This window comes from Micromys minutus (genome assembly GCF_963924665.1).
Source record: "Micromys minutus genome assembly, chromosome: 8".
Lineage (NCBI taxonomy): Eukaryota > Metazoa > Chordata > Mammalia > Rodentia > Muridae > Micromys > Micromys minutus.
In genome coordinates this window covers 53,498,024-53,518,331 of record NC_137977.1, presented here as the reverse complement: position 1 = coordinate 53,518,331, position 20,308 = coordinate 53,498,024, and the positions used below count along the sequence as shown (strand labels likewise).

Sequence of the window (20,308 nt, the reverse complement as noted above, 5' to 3'; positions counted from 1 at the left end):
GCCATGGAACACGCATGTTTACATGTATTGCGACACACACACATGGTAAATAAGCAAATGTCAAAAAAGACCAAGTCTTATAGCCACCATAAGATTATTCACTACTCAAGTCACTAAGTGTTCAAATAGAACACAAGTTTGAATTAAGTTCAGCCGGCAGTGTGCATAAACCCTACTCTTCATTAGAAAGCTCCACTCAAAGATAGGAAGAAAAGGCAACTCAGAAGATAATCTATCTATACATGGCACATCTTGGCTATGTTTTCATTCAATATAGTTCTTTTTTTCCTATTACATATCAGTTTTGAGCACATACCCTGTAGACACACATCCCACCTACTGTCTGACCCTGGCTCATTTTGCACCCAGTGTGGGGCTGGCCACATAGTCCACTGGTTCTGAGCAGCTTTGTCCTCTTGTCCCTTAATTGCTGAGTGTTCAACTCAGCACTGGGTCAAGAATTGAGCACTTGTGTCCAGAGGACCCTATGAGCTCTGTTCTTTCCAGCTGTATCCCAAATACACAATACATCATGTCAACCTTGTAGTAATACCCTGTTCAGATTCAAGAACTGAAGAAAGGGAAGCTGAGACTAGGGACAATCATGGGACAAGTATGGGACTCAAGTACCAAAGTCAGCATGAAATTTGTTGCTCTTTTCTCAGAACAATGTCACTTTGTAGTTATTTTCTTTGAAGACAAATCTGGGTAACTTGAGGAGACATGTTCTCATGTAGAGCCCATTAGATGGAGGCTCGCTGTAAAGACTGTAAGCTTTGTCGTGACTCAGAGTTTGTTCATATTTATTTTTATAACCCTGAACCAAGAATAGCACAGTGCACAAAGCAAACACCCGGCAAAAGCATAGGGTAACAAAATGAAGAGTTTACTGTTATATATTTTGCCATGACCAGGTAGACCTAACAGTAGCTTCTCCTTGGAATAATGTAGGCAAAGAAATATAAGAAATACAGGCCTCCAGGAAAATGTGTTATTCTGGTTAGTTTTGAAGGTATGAGCTAAGGAATCTAAAAACACAAAATGTCAACCTGTATTTAAACACCTTATTTTCAACGTATGTTTTAAAAACCCTGGAATGATGTCCAGAACTGGGTCTCTCCATCTTGTTCCAAAGAATGACAGGTGCAGTCTTCAGTCCAGGGTAAAGAAGCGAGGGGGAGAATGTGGAAGCCACACCCCCTTCCCGAGACATCTTAAAGCGCCGGATCACTCCACCAGGCATTGTATTTGTCGGAGGGGCTAATCTAGTGGCACTGACAGAAGCGTTATCACAACTAACATTTGTTCGTTTGTTCACTGGCATCCCTCACACCTCGGCCATCTTCTCTCACCACTTTGTACACGGTGGCTTTTTTAGGCGACTTTTTCTGAGCTGAGTGAGGGTTGTTTCTTTTTTTCCTGGGATGCCAATCCAATCTGGTATTTCAAAATGCCAACGCCATTGGCCCTGCTGGGAACCGATTAAACAATTTCTATGCCTAACAGCTCTTTTCAAGTTGCTGAGTTTTTGATTTTCATTTCTTAAGGCTAAATTTTCACACACACAAAAATTGCCCACTCTTTGCATGCAAATGAAGCAGTTTAGAAATGGAAATTCAAGCACAGTGAGCCCTGCATTAATTTACAAATCCGTGGCATATTTAAAAATTTTTTTTCAAATTGCTTCACACATTTTGGGTGTGTGACACATCGCCATTTAACTTAGTCAAAGTTATTTTGCTGATAAACTTTAGATAACTCTGAAGAATACATCTTTGGGGAACCATGGAAGAAACTGTTCTTCAGTTCCATTGTTGTTGTTGCTTTCCTCATACACTTTCATTAAAAGAGATCCACTTGAGTAAGCTAGAGCTACCCACAAAAGCAAGACCTTTTCACTAACATGACAGGCGTGGAGAGACTGAAGAGAACAATGATGTCAGCATTCTCACTGATGAAGGATCTACAGTATACAAATATACAGAGACCTCACTCTTCACCCACTTTGCTCCTCCTCCCCACTCCCTGTCATAAGAACACCCAATATATCCCCATGCCTCTGAAAGGCAGAAACAGGACATCACGTGTTCAGCAAAGCGCATAACAGCTCTGCTGGATTCAGATTCCAGCTGTACTTGGAAAATACAACGTGTCCTACCAAACAGAAGACAAATCTAAAAGTCATCACCAATAATAGCGTAGTGTTTGGTCTGGCTGAACATGCTTCTAATTCCAGAACTCCATAACCTGAGGTAGACCGATGAGGAGTTCAAGGCTGGCCTAAGCTGTGTGATGAGTTGGAGGGTAATATAGACAAAAGAAGACTTTGTCTCAAAGCAACAATAAAATAAAAATTAAAAGCAACAACAATAATAGAAAAACACCATAAGGAAACCAGCATACATAAATAAATTAATTAAATATAGTGCAGAGTCAAATTGTCCATGAAATAGAATCAGATCTGAGTCAGTCAAATACAGCTAGGCAGAGTAGCAGACAATGCAAGTATGTGGAGAAAGTATAGGTCAATAGTTTGATAGTAAGACAAAAAGGAAGTAAATAGTAAAAGAGGAAAGGAAGGAAGGAAGGAAAGAAAGAAAAAGAAAGAAAGAAAGAAAGAAGGAAAGAAAGGAAAAAAGAACGAATGAAAGAAAAGGGAGCCTAAGCAAGTATATCTCTTATAACATCTAGACAGACCTGTGGCATGAAAGGGGCATCATAAAATAAACTCTGAAGCCTCCGAACAGGAAAGAAGTCTTATAAAAGCCACTAGAAGAGACTATTGAAACAAAGAAACAGATGCAACTACATCAACTCTACACATTTCTGAAGACCCAGAAATAAAGTCAGAAATGAAAAACCAGACTGAGAGTTTGAGATTTGTTCATTGTCTGCAGTCTCTAATTATTAAAGACAAAGAACTTCTGCATATCAGTGAGAAAAATACAATAAAAACAATGTATAGACAAATACACAGAGTCATTTCACAGATAGGGGTAGATGAGTACCTACTAAACCAGTGGGGAAATGTTTATTCTTTGGAAAATGTACCATGAAGCCACATGAGTCACTATGCAGTTCCATAAGGTGAACAAATTGTTTTAAAGTGTGACAATGGCAAGTGTTTTGGAGGTACAGAATCACTATGTAGTATGGTGAGCATTCCCTCACCTGCTTGTTTAGGCCAAAATGTTACACTACTTTGGAATATTCTTGAGCATTAGCTAGATACATTGAAAATGTCTGAGTCTATCACATACTATCATATACATATCAAATAAACATTGTGTGAGTGTGTGTGTGTGTGTGTGTGTGTGTTTGCAAGACAACTATATATATAAAACCATCATCATTTGCAGAGCAAAACAAGTCAACATCCATAAACAAGAGACCACATGAATGTATCATGAATCATATTGTGGAATAGAGGATGTCTACATGTAGCCATAACTGAATCTAAAATGTGTGGTGTTAAGCAATAAACAACAAAATATATATGCCATGTGACTTTATTAACCTGGAATTCTAAAATAGGAAATATCAAGTGATGGACTCTTGTGCTGGCTAGTTTTATGTCAACTTGACATAAGTTAGAGAAGAGGAATCTTCAATTGTGAAAATGTGTCTTTCAGATCATAATGTAGATAAGTCGATCCCAATGTGGGTGGTGCCACCCTAGGGCTGGTGGACCTAGGTTCTATAAGAAAGCAGGCTGAGCAAACCATGGGGAGAAAGTCAGTAAGCATCACCCTCCATGGCCTCTACATCAGCTCCTGCCTTTAGGTTCCTGCCCCTATTTGAGTTCCTGCCTGGCTTCCCTTGATAGACTGAGATATGTAAGCCAAATAAACCCTTTCCTCTAAAGGCTGATTTGGCCATGGTGTGTTTCATCACAGCAATAGAGATACAAACTAGAACCATTATTTAGGAATATTTTATACATAAAAAAACCCAAATGTTCATACACGAAAGAAAACAAAGTAGCAATTACTTTATATTTCTTCCAGAGACAAGCAGGGCTAACAATTTGGAGCGGTCATACATTAAGATTCAAAAGTATCCGTCATCAACATCATAGAGAGTTCCTTTTCACTGTGCCTCATTTTGTTTGTTTTATAAGATCGACTGGATGGTGCTTAAACTCAGCATCTTTCTGCCTTAACCACCAAGTGTCAGATTACAGACATATACTAACACAGCCTCATCATTCTTGAAGCTGCACATAGATATTAGAAACCTCTCCTTTATTGTGTGTGTGTGTGTGTGTGTGTGTAAAATACTCCATTGTATGACTCATGATGCATTACTGTGTTCTCCTGCTCGTGTACTGTTAACACAATGCTACCTTTTCTATTTTATCCTAGCCATCCATAGGAAATCTTTTCTAAGACTGTTCTCCATGTCAGTAGAGCACTTGTCTAGATGCACAGAGTCCAGGCCTTCAAGGCCAGCACTGCATTCACCAGGGGTAGCAGCTCAGATTCAGGATTCTAGCACTGGGCAAGTAAAGGCAAAGGTCAGAAATTCAAAATCCCCCTCAGCCACACAGCCAGTTGAAGGCCAGCTTAAAAACCTGAAACCCTGTCTGCACTCAAACAAGCTAACTAGGCACTCTAGCAAACAAATAAAGCTGCTCTACAAAAGTCACATGACCCTCCTTCCACATGACCTTCCTCCCCAGCATCATCTGGGAGACACAAGTGAACTGGGTACTGGTCCAATAGCATTCTGAATGCAAATAGAGTTCCACACACACTGATGCTCAGCCTTCAGCGCTGCTGTTCTCTGTTGTTTCTCTTTCTAACATATCAGAGATTGAGAAACACAAAGGATTTTCATGGCTTAGTAGCTCAACCCACTGTTTCCATTAGTAACTACTACAGGGTAGAGTTTGAAAAAACAAAAGCAAAATTTCCCACAAAGAATCCTGTCCATGCATCTTACCAGAGTAAACTGTGTGGGGCTAGCATTAGCTGGAGACTTCACCAAGGAGGCAATTTCACTTTGTATGTATGTGTTTAGTTTATACTACTTAAACTCCACATTTTCTTATATTCTGAGAAAATGAAAACTATATGCGTTTCATGAAATCTTACATGAAATTTACATAGCGATAAAAAGCACAAAATAAGCTATCTTAAAGTTGATCATTTCTTAGACTCTCAGTAAAATCAAGTTTTCCTGTGGATCAAAGCAAAGATTCATGAACACTCCCTGGAGAGTTGAATTGGCCATCTGTGCAATCTATACCTGATAATAGCACTGTGAGAAAGAAAGCAAGAGACCAGGAGGGAGGGAAATGGCTACCTTTGGTTTCCAGCATAATGCCAAATGTAGAGCCAAGAAAAACATACTGGAAGTGAAAGCCATAGTATCTCACAGGAGGCATATTAAAAACAAGTATATAGTTCTACAAGACCAAGAGAACCAATAGCCTCATTTTGGATTCATTTCTTCCTATGGTAGCCAGCAGGTTAGCTCTGCATCTTTATGTATGATAGACATTTGCAAAATTGCAATATAAAAGGTCCAAAGCTCTTTGACTTTTTAATAACACATTCATCCAACATACTGGGTTTCTTCCACCAACACCAGGAACAGACCCAGTACCAAGGTGCTTAGCAGTGGGTCATGAAGCCCAGTGAGGCATGTTTACTAAGCTTCTACTCAGAAAGTAGTCAAGAGACATGTGGCCATCCATAGGGTTGAGAAAATGGAAGTTTCTTTCATGAACATGTCTGGCACAATTAATGAGACATATACAGTGTAGAAATTAAGTGACTAATCAGTATTTGATAAGATGAATGTAATCATTCCACCGAACATGGTATAAAGAATCCTAGGTTAGGGGTGGTTTGTTTCTTTGCTTGCTTGATAAGTTGGGGGTCTTAAATATAGCCCACAAATTGGCCTGAAATTCACTGTTTAGCCCAGACTGCACCCTCTAACACATGATCTCTGGTCCTCCTGTGTCAAACTCCCTAGTACTGGGAATATAAGAGGACGGTGTTAGTTATTTGCCGCATTTGGGGGGAGAAATCCTCAATAAAAGCCACCTTAGGAAAGTAGGGAAGTAGAGGCTCACAGTCTGTGACTGTCAACTATCATGGACAGAAGCAGCAGGAGGAGACAGCTGAGCACATGTGTGTGCACTTAGAGCGAGGGAAATGTTGCTCATCTCCTCTTTTTTATTCAATCCAGGACCCTAGCCTACAGGATGATGCCACCCACACAGGATGATCTTCCCACTTCCATTAACTTAGACTAGGACATTCTTCACAGGCATTCCTAGAGAATTACTTCCATGGCGATTCCGATCAAATGTGTTGTTGTTGGGTTGTTTTGAGACAGTGTCTCACTGTGTCATCCTAGCTAACCACACTGGCCTCACAAAGATTGTCCATCTTCCTTTGCCCTCCCAGCGCCGGGATTAAAAACCTGTATCACCATAATCACCTGGAATCATGGTGATTCTAAACCACACCATAGGCACCATGACCAACAAAGGGCTTGTAGAATTAATTGGTTGATATCTTGGCCGATAACATTATTTTGGCTTAATGTGTAACTCAGTAACAGTCTCTGACACATGCCAGCAGATCAACGATTTCCCAAATGATTTGAATCTGCATTGTTATATAAGGTTTCTACAAGACTTTTCTACAGATCCTTTCAGCATTTCAGCATTTCACATCATAGGTGACAAATTTGATATTACATGCTGCCCTTGAGGTGCTGGATGCCAAGGATGTGTGTGTGTGTGTGTGTGTGTGTGTGTGTGTGTGTGTGTTATCATGATGAGATTCACTCAGTACAAATTACTTAGATTTGGAAGGTGAGCCTTTTCAGTTTTCCATCTGCTAATGCCTGTGTCTCTGCAGTTGAAGTCTCACTAGACTGGGCTTGTGCTTATTTGGTCGGCTCGCCTTGCGGAAAGCCAACTCCAGTTTCAAGTAGGCATTACTATGAATAAGTACAGGATACTGGAAGTTTAAACAGATTGGATTAGGGCTGAAAGGAAGAGCAGGGAGAATGTATCGCTACTTGTATTTGGCTTTGTTTTGGAAATGCAGTAACACTCATGGAGTGCTAGGCCAGTCCAAATTGGTGTGGCAGGCTTCTCACCACTTCCCTCACAGCACCGGGAACTTCAACAGTGAAAGAAATGATGTGAGTAAAACTCCAGCCCAGCAGGCTGAGCAGCACTTGGCTGCTTGGCTACTATGACATCTTCAATGTCCCCACAGTGAGGTATTTTTACTCCACACCATGGAATGGAGTTGCTGGAAGCCATCCATGTGGCACTTTTCTTCCAGGGCCCTGATGTGTGACAGTTTCCTGCATGAGACGTTTGGTCTTACTTGGCAGTTGGATTTTTAAATGACGCAGTGATTAATGCTTCAGGGCTGCACGTGATCATTGTCTTGGCAGAAGGCGATGTCTTTGTTCTTACCCACTCACCTTTTGTGTGTTTCCCACTCCGGCTCCCTTATTTACGACCTGTCGTCAGGCATCTATATTTAGCAAGTGAATTGCTAATATCCAAAGAGTCATCAAAGGTACAGCTGCTTCATCTCTACAGGGGAATACCAGCTTCAGGGGGCTAGCTCCACTCTCCCGAGACCTGCTCCAGAACACTCCTTAGTTTGAAGATGAGAAATGTACTTCTTAATTTGTAAGTTACCTGGCTGAGACTTTTAGCCTCACCACCCCCGACCTTGACAATTTGGGCTTGATGAGCTTATACGTTATTCTTGGCTGACTGTCAGTTAGGGAGGATGTTTTCCTGATCTCCTTCATGCCAGGTTATATTTGGTTGTTTTTTCCTCCTTTTGAGGGGGCTTCTCTTCATTGTGTGAGCAAATGACCTTATTTTTATGTTTTCAGTGTTCCTGGCTAGGAAATGTGTGGTCATCCTCTCTGTCCCTTCCTGAGTCACTTCTTGGGTCATACTTGCTTTGGTTACTTCCTGCATGTTCTTAGTCAAAGAGACACTCCAAAACAATCCTCCTGTGGCCTCTCCATCACTGTGTGCTTGTTGCAGAAGACATGGCAGGCTTTGTCTTCCTAGAGGTCATCCAAATAGAGTTACATAATAATAAACACCTGTTTTCTCCTTAAGCTTATCGGAGGCTTCTAGGGCACTATTTACCATTGATCCATTTATCCTCCCAAATCTCTGAGGGTGATGATATCATTATTCTGCCCTTTCTACCAAAAAGAAAATTGAGATACTGAGAGATAAACAGGGAACCTCAACCCTACCCAAAGGAACCTGAGGGAACTTTTAGAAAGTTCTTTCAGAAAGACTCACATTGTACAGAACATAACTCTGGCTTCCGGGCGTCCTGTCTTCTGGTGTCTTTGCACAGTGGTCATCTTGGACTCTGAAGGCAAAGCCATATAAGGTTAGGTCCGTACCCATAGACAGCCTGCTTCTCATCAGAGGGTGTTGAGGTGCTATGAGTCCTTGCTTTTTAATGGCCTCTTTTAAAGTGCTCTCATCATAACACAAGGCTGTGGGAGACCGGCTTCCACACACCTACCTTTCTCTTCCCAGAATGAGAAAATGATGGAAGACATCTCCCTCAGAGCCCTTTGGTTTACTTCCTGTGCCGTTTGTTTCCACTCATCCTTAAAAGCAGAAAGTATTTACTCTCTGTTGGCCTGGCCTTTCAAGTCAGCAGTGAAAAAAAAAAAAAAAAAAAAAAAAAAAAAAACACCTTTTAATGCCCATATTAAAAGCCAAAACCAAGCAAGCAGAGATGAGGATTCTCAAACATACTCCTATAATATTTCAAAACTCCTCATGAGGATTAAAACAAATCCCTGGGAACAGGTAAGAGAGGGATAAAATCTGAAGTACTCTGTTCTGGTCTTTGTATGTATGGGAGCCGGGAGGGGGTGTCAAGACAAGGTTTCTCTGTATAGCTCTGGTTGTCCTGGAACTCACTCTGAAGACCAGGTTGGCCTTGAACTCAGAGATCCTCCTGCATCTGCCTCCACAGTGAAGGGATTAAAGGACTGAAACACCACAATCACCAGCAGCAGCAGCAGCACCACCACCACCAGCCAGGGATCTGATCAACTCTTGACATATCTACCCCGACCAGTGTTCAGACATTCTTGTAGCAGAATCAGAGAATAGAGGGTAAGTCAGCATTCACAGACACATAGTGTCATACAGTATTCAAACACACGTATTGGAATTGTATTGAAGAATTGATAAGATAGGCTTTTTAATGAGATTTAAATCTCTCCCACTGACAGGCTATGACTCATAGTCACCTACTCACAGCCATTTTTAATCTCTTGTCTTCCAGATTTCACTGTCTATTAAATGAGATCATAGCAACACTTACTTTCACAAACTGAAAGAAATAAATCAATTGATAAGGAAACAATATTTGGCATATTTGAACCACTGTATAAGCATTTGGTGAGTTTAAAGATTATTTAAACACATGCAAGTAATTAATATATCAGTATATCTGAATTTGTAATCGTATGGGCTAGCTTTTGTTCACAGACACTGTTGAACATCTTTTCTCAAGATACTGTCCCTCCCATCCCTCACAACCCCCATCTTGGTGGATCCAAACACTACTTAATAGAGTCTGTCAATGCCATGTGATGATTTCCCAGAATACCTAGCAGCTAAAACATAAACATGAAATTCAACTGAGCCCAATGGAAGCTGAGGACATTTCTTCCTGGAGTCTCTTAGAATGAATTATGTTTTTCAAAAACAAACAAACAAATAATCCTGATGCTGGGCAAAGAAATATTGTATCCCATGCTTCCTGTCTTCTGCATTTTCTGACATCTTTTGCTGAAGTCATCTTGGATCATGAAGCAGAATCAAAGTCATCCTTATAACAACCATGACAGGCCACTTGGCAAGGGCTGTATTGAAATTGATACATGTTCTTACTCTTTAAATCACTCTCAATCTGATTGTTGGTTATTTATGGCCAACTAGCTCCTAAAAATCATCAATCTGTTTATAAGATAAAGCAGAGGGTTACCAAGGTTATGTAGATTTTCTAGCCAGACAGTTGGTGAAGCTGGAATTCAAGCAAAACCTAAGCCCAGAGCTTGAGCTCTTACTGCTGTATGTCAATTCTCACAGACAGAACAAACTCGCAGAGGACACAGAGCGCCAGGATACAAAGCATGTGGGATCTACTGGAGAGATTAAAATAGAATCATTTCGGCTATTTGCATTGTACCTTTAACTTTAAGAGTTCAGAGCCAAAGAGTCAACTTGAAATTTTATGAAGCAAAATTGCTTTCATCTCTAGAAATACAGACTGAAGAATCCAGGTTACAAAACCAAGATGGCTACAGTCACACAAGCAGCAAATCCGGAAGGGAAGTAACATCCTGTCCCACAATTCTTTTCTTATGCTATTATCTCTGGTTAAGGAATTCCCTAGGCCATCTGAAATAGACAGCTTTTACATACACAGTTAGTTATTCAAATTGAGAATATGGAAGAGAATCACGGCTGGGGAATAAATATTCAAGTCATCAACATGATGAAAGTGACACGGAGCCTAGAACTAGCAGAGTTCTAGACTGGAGAAGAGTGTGAGTACTGAATCCTGAGCTATGATCTGTTCAGAAGTTATTCTGTGCCAACCATAGTGCTCATTGTTTCTAGTCCTTAGAAGGAACCTGACACAAATTTTGTTGCTTATCCTATTTTACAGATGGAGAATCTCAAGCACAGAGACGTTTTATGGTAGCTGCTGTTTGTTTCTCTCTTGTTCAGTCTCACAGTAGTCATAAGTGCAAAGCTAAATTATAAACTCAGACAGTCTAGCTTCAGATCAGAAGAATGCCTTATAACCAGGTGCTCTGCCTCTGTAGATTTGTATCTTGGGCTTGGCTCAGAGACATCTATAATCTAGAGTGCTGGTTCTCAACCTGTGGGATTCAACTCTTTTGGTGATTTGAACGACCCTTTAACAGGTGTCTCTGTCAGACTTTCTATTCCTGCTCAAAGCATCATGACCAAGAATCAAATTGGGAAGAAAAGGGTTTATTCAGCTTATACTTCCATATCGATGTTCATCACCAAAGGAAGTCAGGACTGAAACTCAAGAAGGTCAGGAAGCAGGAGCTGATGCAGAGGCCATGGAGGGATGTTACTTACTGGCTTTCTTCCCCTGGCTTGCTCGGCTTGCTTTCTTATAGACTACCAACCCAAGGATGGCACCACCAACAGTGGGCTGGGGCCTCCCACTCTTGATCACTAACAGAGAAAATGCTTTACAGCTGGATATCATGGGGGCATTTCCTCAAGGGAGGTGCCTTTCTCTGTTATAACTCCAGCTTGTGTCAAGTTGACACACAAAGCCAGTTCAAGAGGCATCACTTAAAACCATTGGAAAATATAGATATTTACATTATAATTCATAACAGTAGCAAAATTAGAGTTATGAAGTAGCAATTAAAATAATTTTATGGGTTGGGGGTTACCACAACATAAGGAACTTTATTAGAAGGTCACAGGATTAGAAACATTGAGATCCACTGCCCTAGAAGAAAGCTACAATAGTAACTGTAGTGAATACCATAGATTCTAGCAAGCTCAAGTCTAAGTATATGATCCATCAGTCTTGTGACTCAACACAGCGACTACCAGGATCTTACCAAAAGATCATACTAATCTAAATGAAGACTAATTAGGTAGTTGGAGGCATTAAAAAAAGGAAAAGAGTCCAGAGTCAGAGTCTACTTGGAATTTTATGAAAGAAAAATCCAAACTTTGAATTGAAGTCTGCATGTAACCTTTGTGGTTTATGGTTTCCCCCGCAGTCTTTATCTTTAATTTTACATGACATATCACAGAAATTCACATCTTTAGATCTTAATCCAGCCTTGTACTTAAGAAATCATGAGGAACAACACCACCATAATGACCCTATTTCAAAACCACATCATCTCTCTATACATTGCTACACACACACTAATTCCTGCCTCCTTCTCATCTTATCTCCCTTCATTTCATTCTCCGTGACGCAATGTAAAAGAACTGTCAAACATAAGTCTGAGCTTCATATTTAAAGGCATCCCATGACAAAATATCCAAGCTCCTTAGTATAAAAAGCAGTACCCTTGATGGCCTGGTTCCTATTCACCCTTCTGTTTTCATGTTCCAACACACCATATACCAAAATACCAAAGTGTGCTTGGGTATGGCATACCTTCCTATGCATGCACACATCAGGCTTGGCGTATCTTTATGTGAACAGCTTTCTCTGCTGGAGATGCATTTCTCCTGTCCCTTCATATATACTAGCTAATGCAGTTTTCAGGACCTTTGGAGAAACTATGTTGGCTTCAGTTACTTTATACATTGCTGCAATAAAATGACAGAGCAACATAATAGAAAAGGTGTTTATTCCAGTTTAAGGTTCTAAGGGGGTAAAATCCATCAAGAAGAGGAAAGAGCCTGAGTCTGGTTGAGCACATTGTTTCAATAGTCAGGAAGCAGGGAGAGACCAGGAAGTAGGACCAGACTAAAAATTCATGGGCTGTCCCTAGTGACCCCTTGTCTCCATCAAGGATCGAACTCTTAGAGGTTTCATAACCATCCCAAATAGTGCTACCATTTGGAAAGCAAGATTTCAAACACATGAGCTTGTGGAAAAATGTTTCCCATTCAAGAAAGCTGCAGCAGATAGCAGATTAGCCTATATAATTAAGCTTGGATTCCTTAGAAGAGGCCAGAAAGTAAAGGATGACATTATACAATCATTAAAGTGTTAATTCATAAAAAATCAGCATATATCCACCAAACTTCAGAGTTTATAAACATATGAAACAGACAATGACAGATTGATAGACAGAAGTAGACACTTAATAGTGACTGAAACCTCAAGTAGATACATAATAGGTAACTGTGAGACCTCACTCTCAAGGGTAATAAGCAGACAGACAGAGTACAGGGCAGAAAAGAGTTGAACCTTCTATCGGCTCACTGTACCAAAGAGACATACACAGAACGTTCTTCCAAACAACAGCAAAATACACATTTATATCAAGTGCACATGAATAGATCACACATTAGCACACAAAATGAGTTGCCATCACACATTAAAAGGCCAAGATACATCACTATCCTAGCTTATCCCTATGTTCACCAAAAAGGAAGGTATGAGCTTTGGTGGTCTGGGTTTTTATTAGTTTCATTCTGTAGGCACGATTGACTAAGAAATTATCCATTTGGTTTTACTCAATCCCCAGATCTTGTTGCCTGCTCAGCGGTCATATTGGTTTAAGGCTCTCTCCGAATCTTTTCATCACTAGTCTTTCTGGTGAGTAGAGGAATCCCTGAGCAGAATCATGACTGAACAGCCATTGACATTGGCACAGCCCTGTGATGGACTCCAAGGCCTCAGACTTAGGGAAATTGGCAACGCCATTCCCCATAAGGGTATGTAAGTCAAAGTGAATAGACAACTATGTATAGAGGATTTATTTATCAGTGTGTATAAAAGCTATAGTTTCCTCAGATGTTTACAACCCGAGACAGCTTGCCTCCACATACCTCCTATCTACACTGGCTAGCCCCTCCTCCCTGTGTTGTGTATAATAAACACACTGAAGCTTCAGATTGGGGCAGTAGTAGGTATGGCTCACCCCCACTTAACCACAGATTTTCTGTATGTGTGTCTGTATTTCTGTCCTTACTTGGGGTTCCAGGATTTAAGCTTCACAGGATGGAGTAACCAGCCCCCTGGGAGTCATCTCTTAGCTGAAACTAGAATAAAACCCACAGGGCTCATGAAGAGCAAGCACACTCAGTTTTTAGACTATTTGGGTGTTTAGAATATCCTTCTGAGGAGTTAGAGTCGAAAGCCAGACAAATGTTTTACTACCACCCATGATACCCATATCAACACCATGAGGGTTAAAGTGTGCACACCCTACTTCTCCTTTGCCGGGGTTTTCTGATGAACCATACCAAAAGGATATTATAAGCAGTCTGAGAGGAGATGTTAAGGATTTACTGCTTTGAGTGTGCCTCCTGTTTTCTTCCTGTTCCTCTGATCACCTGCCCAGACATACTGTCTACCTTGCCATACTGTGAAGAGATAGGGTTATCTCACATCTCCAGAAACAGCATCTCCATGTTTCAAACCAAAGACGCCAGGACAAGCCACCCATCAACAGCCACCCCTTCACACAAAAAACTAGGTCCAACCATGCATTAAGCTCAAAGACATGAGCACCCGGTGAAAACAATCTCTTCCTAGACACAAGGATCCCATACCCTTTGTGGACAGAGCAGGAACAGACCTAAGTCATGTGGAGAGGCATCTAATAAATTAGGCAACTACCTCTTAAGAAACAGAAAATGAAAGTATAGTTTTATTTCCTGGGGTTTTTATCTGGTGAATAATTTCCACTCAGATTAGCTATTAATGAAAGCTGAGTGTGTGATTTTACAACTTTTGTATAGCTTACAAGTGGAAGAAGTTTGCATGGGCAGCATCTGGCAGTGCAGAATGAATGCTGTGTATTGGTACTAATGGGTATCTTCACATATTACTGTGACTTGGAGGCCTAAAGCTTTGTACTATGAGTACATGATTTGACACAGTGAGTGACTAGAATGTTTGGGGTAGTGATTTGGGCACTTAGATTATCAACTTAAACAATTACAGCATATACAAAAGTAACTGGAATAATATAAATTATCCAACAAAAATCTGACATGAAGGCACTCTCAATTAAATTTCCTCTTCCAAAATATGACAATTGCTATCTCAACTGTGTAACACACAGAGATGTGTGACAGTGACAACAGTATTTCTCCGATGGAAAGACACAGAAATTCCAATCGATTGCATCAAAATATGTTACTGCTATAAATTGAACACACACACACACTTCATCATGTGAGCATATTGCTAGGCTTCTTCCTGCAGCTTTATAAGGGTGTGTGTGAATGTCCCAGACGTTTAAATCCTTAACTCATGATAAACATTTTTCTTTGTGTACAGGGAACATCAGATGTTCTTTCTCACCAATGTTGGGGAATATTATTTCACAAGTCCTTTCTACAGACATACCATGACTGGACTCCGGTCCATCTGCTCACAATTTGAAAGTCATTGCTTAGAATGTGAGAGTTGGTTGTACACAAATGAGGTTTATCATGAGGCTCTCACATATAAAACAACAACAACAAATCCCAACCCACAACCTTAGAGAACTCAGATATAGATACATTCTGCAGAGTCGCCAACATCCAGGGTTATTTGCTTCTTTTCCTCCCATTGTTGCAATCATCTTAGGCCTCCTAGAGCTGGATACTGCTTTTTCTTGAGACAAACACACTGCTTTTGTGAATGTTAAACCTCATATTAATTTACATGCTTTCTGAAAGTTGATACTTTGTGATTATAATGAATAGAATTATATATTCCAGCATTACCTGAAAGTTACCAGATGTTCTGGGGATCACTAATTCTAATTTAAAAAAAAAAAAGATAATCTAGAGGTCAGCCTTCTAATCATGCAGGTGCATCTTTTCTTTATATTTTATATTTTATAAAGCCCGGGAAAGGAAAGGAAAGCTAAAAGATATCACACAAAGTGGTATCAACCCTTACAGCCCCCACTATCATTTCTACCTGATGGTTGCAGAGCAGTATCAAAACAAGAGTCCTTTCCCCAGACTAATGATGGCAAAGGTTTCAGTCTCTGCTTGGAACCCCCTAAACCTATTTGGAATTGCTAGACTTCATGATATATAGATTCAGTGTCCAGGAGTTTACCTGGAGGGAAGAGGCATGTTTCCTCCAGCAACCAACACCCTTATCTCCTGTGTCAGTATAATCTCTATTCCCTAAGTCCTTGGATCATCAGATTTTTACAAATAAAATTCCCTCTTTTCTTCAAAAAGCATTTTCATGCAATAAAAAGACTGAATTGCATGATCTTCACCATAAGTTTAAAATACTAATATGTGTCTCCTATTGTCTTCTTTAAATTTGGCTGACTTCTTCAATAGCACTGATTTAAGAACTGGAAGACTGAGGTCCCTGTAAGAATTATTAAGAAAAAAAAATTCTAGTTACTGATTTATGATTTATTCAGACATAATCCTGTGAGAGATTTGGGATGATTGACATTTTCTAAAGATATCAAATGAGACTACCAAAATCTTGACAGATATAGCACTAGTGACTAATTTTCAGAATGATGCATGTGGAGCTAGAGAGATGGCTCGGCAGTTAACAGCATATACGCCTTTTCAAAGGACCAGAGCTTGGTTCCCACTACCCCCCTTAGGTGGCTTCAACCTTAGGGAATCCAACACCTCCAAGAATACCTGAACTCACATGTACTTAGCTCAGCATTATACCCAAGCCTGCACACAAACAGAAATCATAAAAACAAATCTATAAAATGTTATATATGACTTTTTAAATTTATTCACTTATGTAAAAATGACCTGGTGAGTACATATTATATTATTTTCCTGGAAATTTATAGTTTAAAAGGCAAGCAGTGGTCACAGTTATTAAATCTTAGGAGTTTTGTGATATAAAGGATAAAGGTACCGCTTCTGAGGATGGTCTGCCAGCTGGCTTGCTCTTATATCACTGAGCCTGGAAGTGAGCTCTCAGAAAACAGAGGTGGGTGAGAAATACCTGCTCCTTGTCATAGTTGGTGGGAGAATTCAAAGCACCACCCACTCACCCATATAAGAAGGAGTGCTCTATCACTCCAGTGTGCCCTGAGAGCCGTGATGGCTCCCTGTCTGCTCACCTCTACAAAACTCTTGTCTCTTCATTTTTGTCTTCTCTGAGACATTCCTCATTAATGAACATTCTCCCTGTTGCAATAGAGCAAATAAAAACTATCTCTTTAATTTCCCAGGTCATTGTGCCTTTGACACTGACTTGTTCTCATTAAACAGTGACCCCTGACCCGTGGTGAAGAGTTATGAGCACACTACCAAGATGCAGGAGCAGGGAGTGGTGGGCACAGAAAGATCCAGACAATTTCTTCCATAGAGAGAACTGTTCTGAAGTTTTTTTTTTTTTTTTAAATACAACTGCCAGCTTCAGACCGGTGATTGCTGTGCTCTAGTACCCATGGCTAAGAGAAAGCAGCCTGAGAAGAATAATTACCCTGTTTAGCAGTGCTCAACAATGAACTTTGTTCTGCTAAAATCAAGTCGTTCTACACATAGAAAATTCAAACTTATATCCAGGTTGAAATAATCTGTGAAGAGCCACAGTCGATGCATTCACAGACTTTCTAAAGTGGCATTGTACCAGCATGCACAAGACCTGTGCACTCTCAGGCCAGGCCAGATCCCAGCAGAGAGGGGAGTGGGCACTAAGTCCCACCCCTAGTTAAGAACTATTGGCAGTACACAGCTGCTGAGGGAAGGAGTGTCAGTATTCTTTAAGAGCATTGCCACTGTTACGTAAGACCTACCCCTGGAGACGGCCATACACACAAGAATATATGGTCAGAACACCCAGCAAGAACCATACCAAGCACCTGTCTCCTGTTAATGATATTTCCCAGAACACTCTTCGGGGGTGGGGCCGCTATTATAACTTGAGTACAGATGGCAAGAAAGTTAAGGTTTATTTGAGACTTGGAGACATTCATATTCTAAACAAGAATATTATATTTCCAACATATCTCTGAGGCCAGGATGAAGCTGGGTCTCAAGAAACCGAAGATGGTCTTCAGAGGAACTGGGCCTCCAGACAGCTGCCAAAGTAGCAACCAGGAGAGTGGTGTACTGGAAATTCTAACTTCACCTCAGTGGTCTATATTTGCACCCTGGGGAAGAATTGTTGTGAGAGCTACTCAGTCAATGTCTGTGAATCATTGTCCTCCTCCCTCTTCTGTAGAGGTCTTTCTGCCACAAACCACTGGATTCAGATGATGTGTCGTCCATGACAGGCAGCACCCTGCAGATAGAAAAGGCTGGGTTCCCCTGCAATTGTATACCAGTCTGACCTGGGTTCCAGACACTCTTCAAAGGATGAATTTTCTCTTCATGTTTACAACCTGTATTATCCCAGAACCAGGTGAGGAAGATAATTTGCTATGTCCTGAATGTGTTCACAGCAACAAGAAAATCGTGAGGAACTTTACAATTAAAAGCCGTGCAAAGGAAAACGCCATATGCTGCCTTAGACAATATCAAGGTTTTACTCTGATCTGAAGGGAATGGAAGCAGAGACAAACATTCTGTGATTCTCTTTATGGCAGAAAGAAAGAAAGGAGGGAGGGAGGGAGAGAGGAAGGGAGGGAGGGAGGGAGGGAGAGAGAGAGACAGAGAGAGAGACAGAGAGAGAGAGAGAGAGAGAGAGAGAGAGAGAGAGAGAGAGAATGAACAGAAAAGAAAGAACAGGAAAGAAAATCCCTGACAAGCTGAGTCCAGAGTTAACTCTCACTCGGGAATCCTTTCTATATCACCCAGTGTCCAAGCTTGAAGCTGCTACCAATACTGGAAAGTCTACATTCTAAATAGTTACCACTGGTTTTAAAGTAAGCTATTTTATAAATACAAGAGAATGAATGCATGAATGCTTAGGTCACATATTAAATACATGGCAAGTACATACAGTATCCCCTATAAAAAACCACCCAGGCTACTGCACATGTGAACCAGGGGCTTCTATGGTTACTTAAATAGCATCAACTTAATACGTAAAGTATTCAAACTCAGCTTTGTGTCACTTGATATATGTGACCACCCTGATATGATGTAAGTGACACCAGCGTTCAAAAAGAAATCTCTGTCCTATCCTTAGGAAGGATTTTATTTCAGTCCCAGAATTCAAAAGGAAGACATCATCTACTATTTAAGACTAGACAAAACATGCCCACATTTTTTTATTAATCCTTAAAATTCTAATAGGGGAGGGAACATACTTATAATTTGGTTTTTAAGCAACCCCGAGAATTTTATATCTCAGTGTCTGAATTTAATTTCCTTCCCAGAGATCAAAGTGTACATTGTTGTGATGGGTGTGGGAAGAACTGAGTGTGACGAGATGAAACCATCCTGTGTGTATATTAGTGATTTATGTTAGATGCGGAAATGAATTGAGATTTTATGGAAGGGAATTATTTTTCCCTTCTGTTTAATATTTAGGCCATGTCTCCTCTGGCGTCAGAGCCTAGTATCTTTGTCCTCCTTCTTCACACTTTCCATGAGCCTTCTGGTTTCACAGCAGACACATTGTAAATCTTCTCCTTCTAAGTGTCCCACATATGTTTCATTAAAAGTGTTTGTTTCTTTGATCAGCTTGACGTTTTCCAATGTGAAAAAAAAAAAAAAAAAAAAAAAAAAAAAAAAAAAAAAAAACTTTGTCACTTGGCACTTGGAAATGTATGGGCCACAGAGTGAAGAGCCATGTGCTGAGTGTGCATAAACCAATGCTGGAATGAGCCACTCGGGCTCTCCCAGGGCATGGCACAGGCTGCCTCCTCCAAGGCCGTGGTCAGCACAGGGCAGGCAGGAGAGAAACACCCCTGTGTTATCAGTGATCCAGGGCTAAGATAAGGAAGTCCCACTGACCAGGTGGCACACAAACATCCACAGTCTCACTGTGTGGGAGTCAGAAAGACCTAGCAGGCCAGGTGTGGGCAGAGTTGCTTCCTTCTAGACCCTTCTTCTTGGCTGGAACATGGCCATTATCTCTCTCCACATATAAAGTTCCCTCTGGATGTGTCTGATTGCCTCAATAACACTGGGTGAAGTTTTGACCCAGTGGTTTTCTTTGAACTCCTTTAGCTCCTAAGCACAGTCACATTCTGATGTACTGGAGGGAGGCTAGGATTTCAAAACAAGCATTTCAAAAAGCCGCAGTTCAGCCAAGTATACATGATATTTGTAAGACCCTGAAAAACTACGTGAAGACGTAAAAGCAGACAGACAGACAGACAGACAGACAGATAGACAGATCCCCCAGCAAGGTAAGGAAGACCTTTCAAGAGCACTGGACTCCATTTACTAAGCAGCATGACTCACATAGAGGACCAGGAACTGACGCTTCAGGCAAATTAAGCCCTCACAGCAAGAGCAAGGCAAGCTCTGAGTCATGGGCAAAGGTCTATTTTAGGTCTCTGGCCTCTAAGGCAGCCCATTTCCCAGCAGGGGGAATGATGCCCTGAATGATAAGGATGATAATTTACCTTTTCTTGCTCCTCCTCCACCTCCTCCTCATCCTCCTCCATGCCATCCCTCACAGCTCTTGTCTCCAGGGTCCAAATGAATACACCGCCATGACATCCCCAGCACATAATG

General features: G+C 40.8%; 1 pseudogene across 1 annotated transcript; it reads left to right on the top strand.

The window, feature by feature from the left end:
• Positions 1–17,502: 17,502 nt before the first annotated feature.
• LOC308423420 (developmental pluripotency-associated protein 2-like) lies at positions 17,503–18,217 on the top strand (annotated as a pseudogene). The gene has a single exon. The product of its transcript is annotated as a developmental pluripotency-associated protein 2-like (transcript).
• The last annotated feature ends 2,091 nt before the right edge of the window (positions 18,218–20,308 follow it).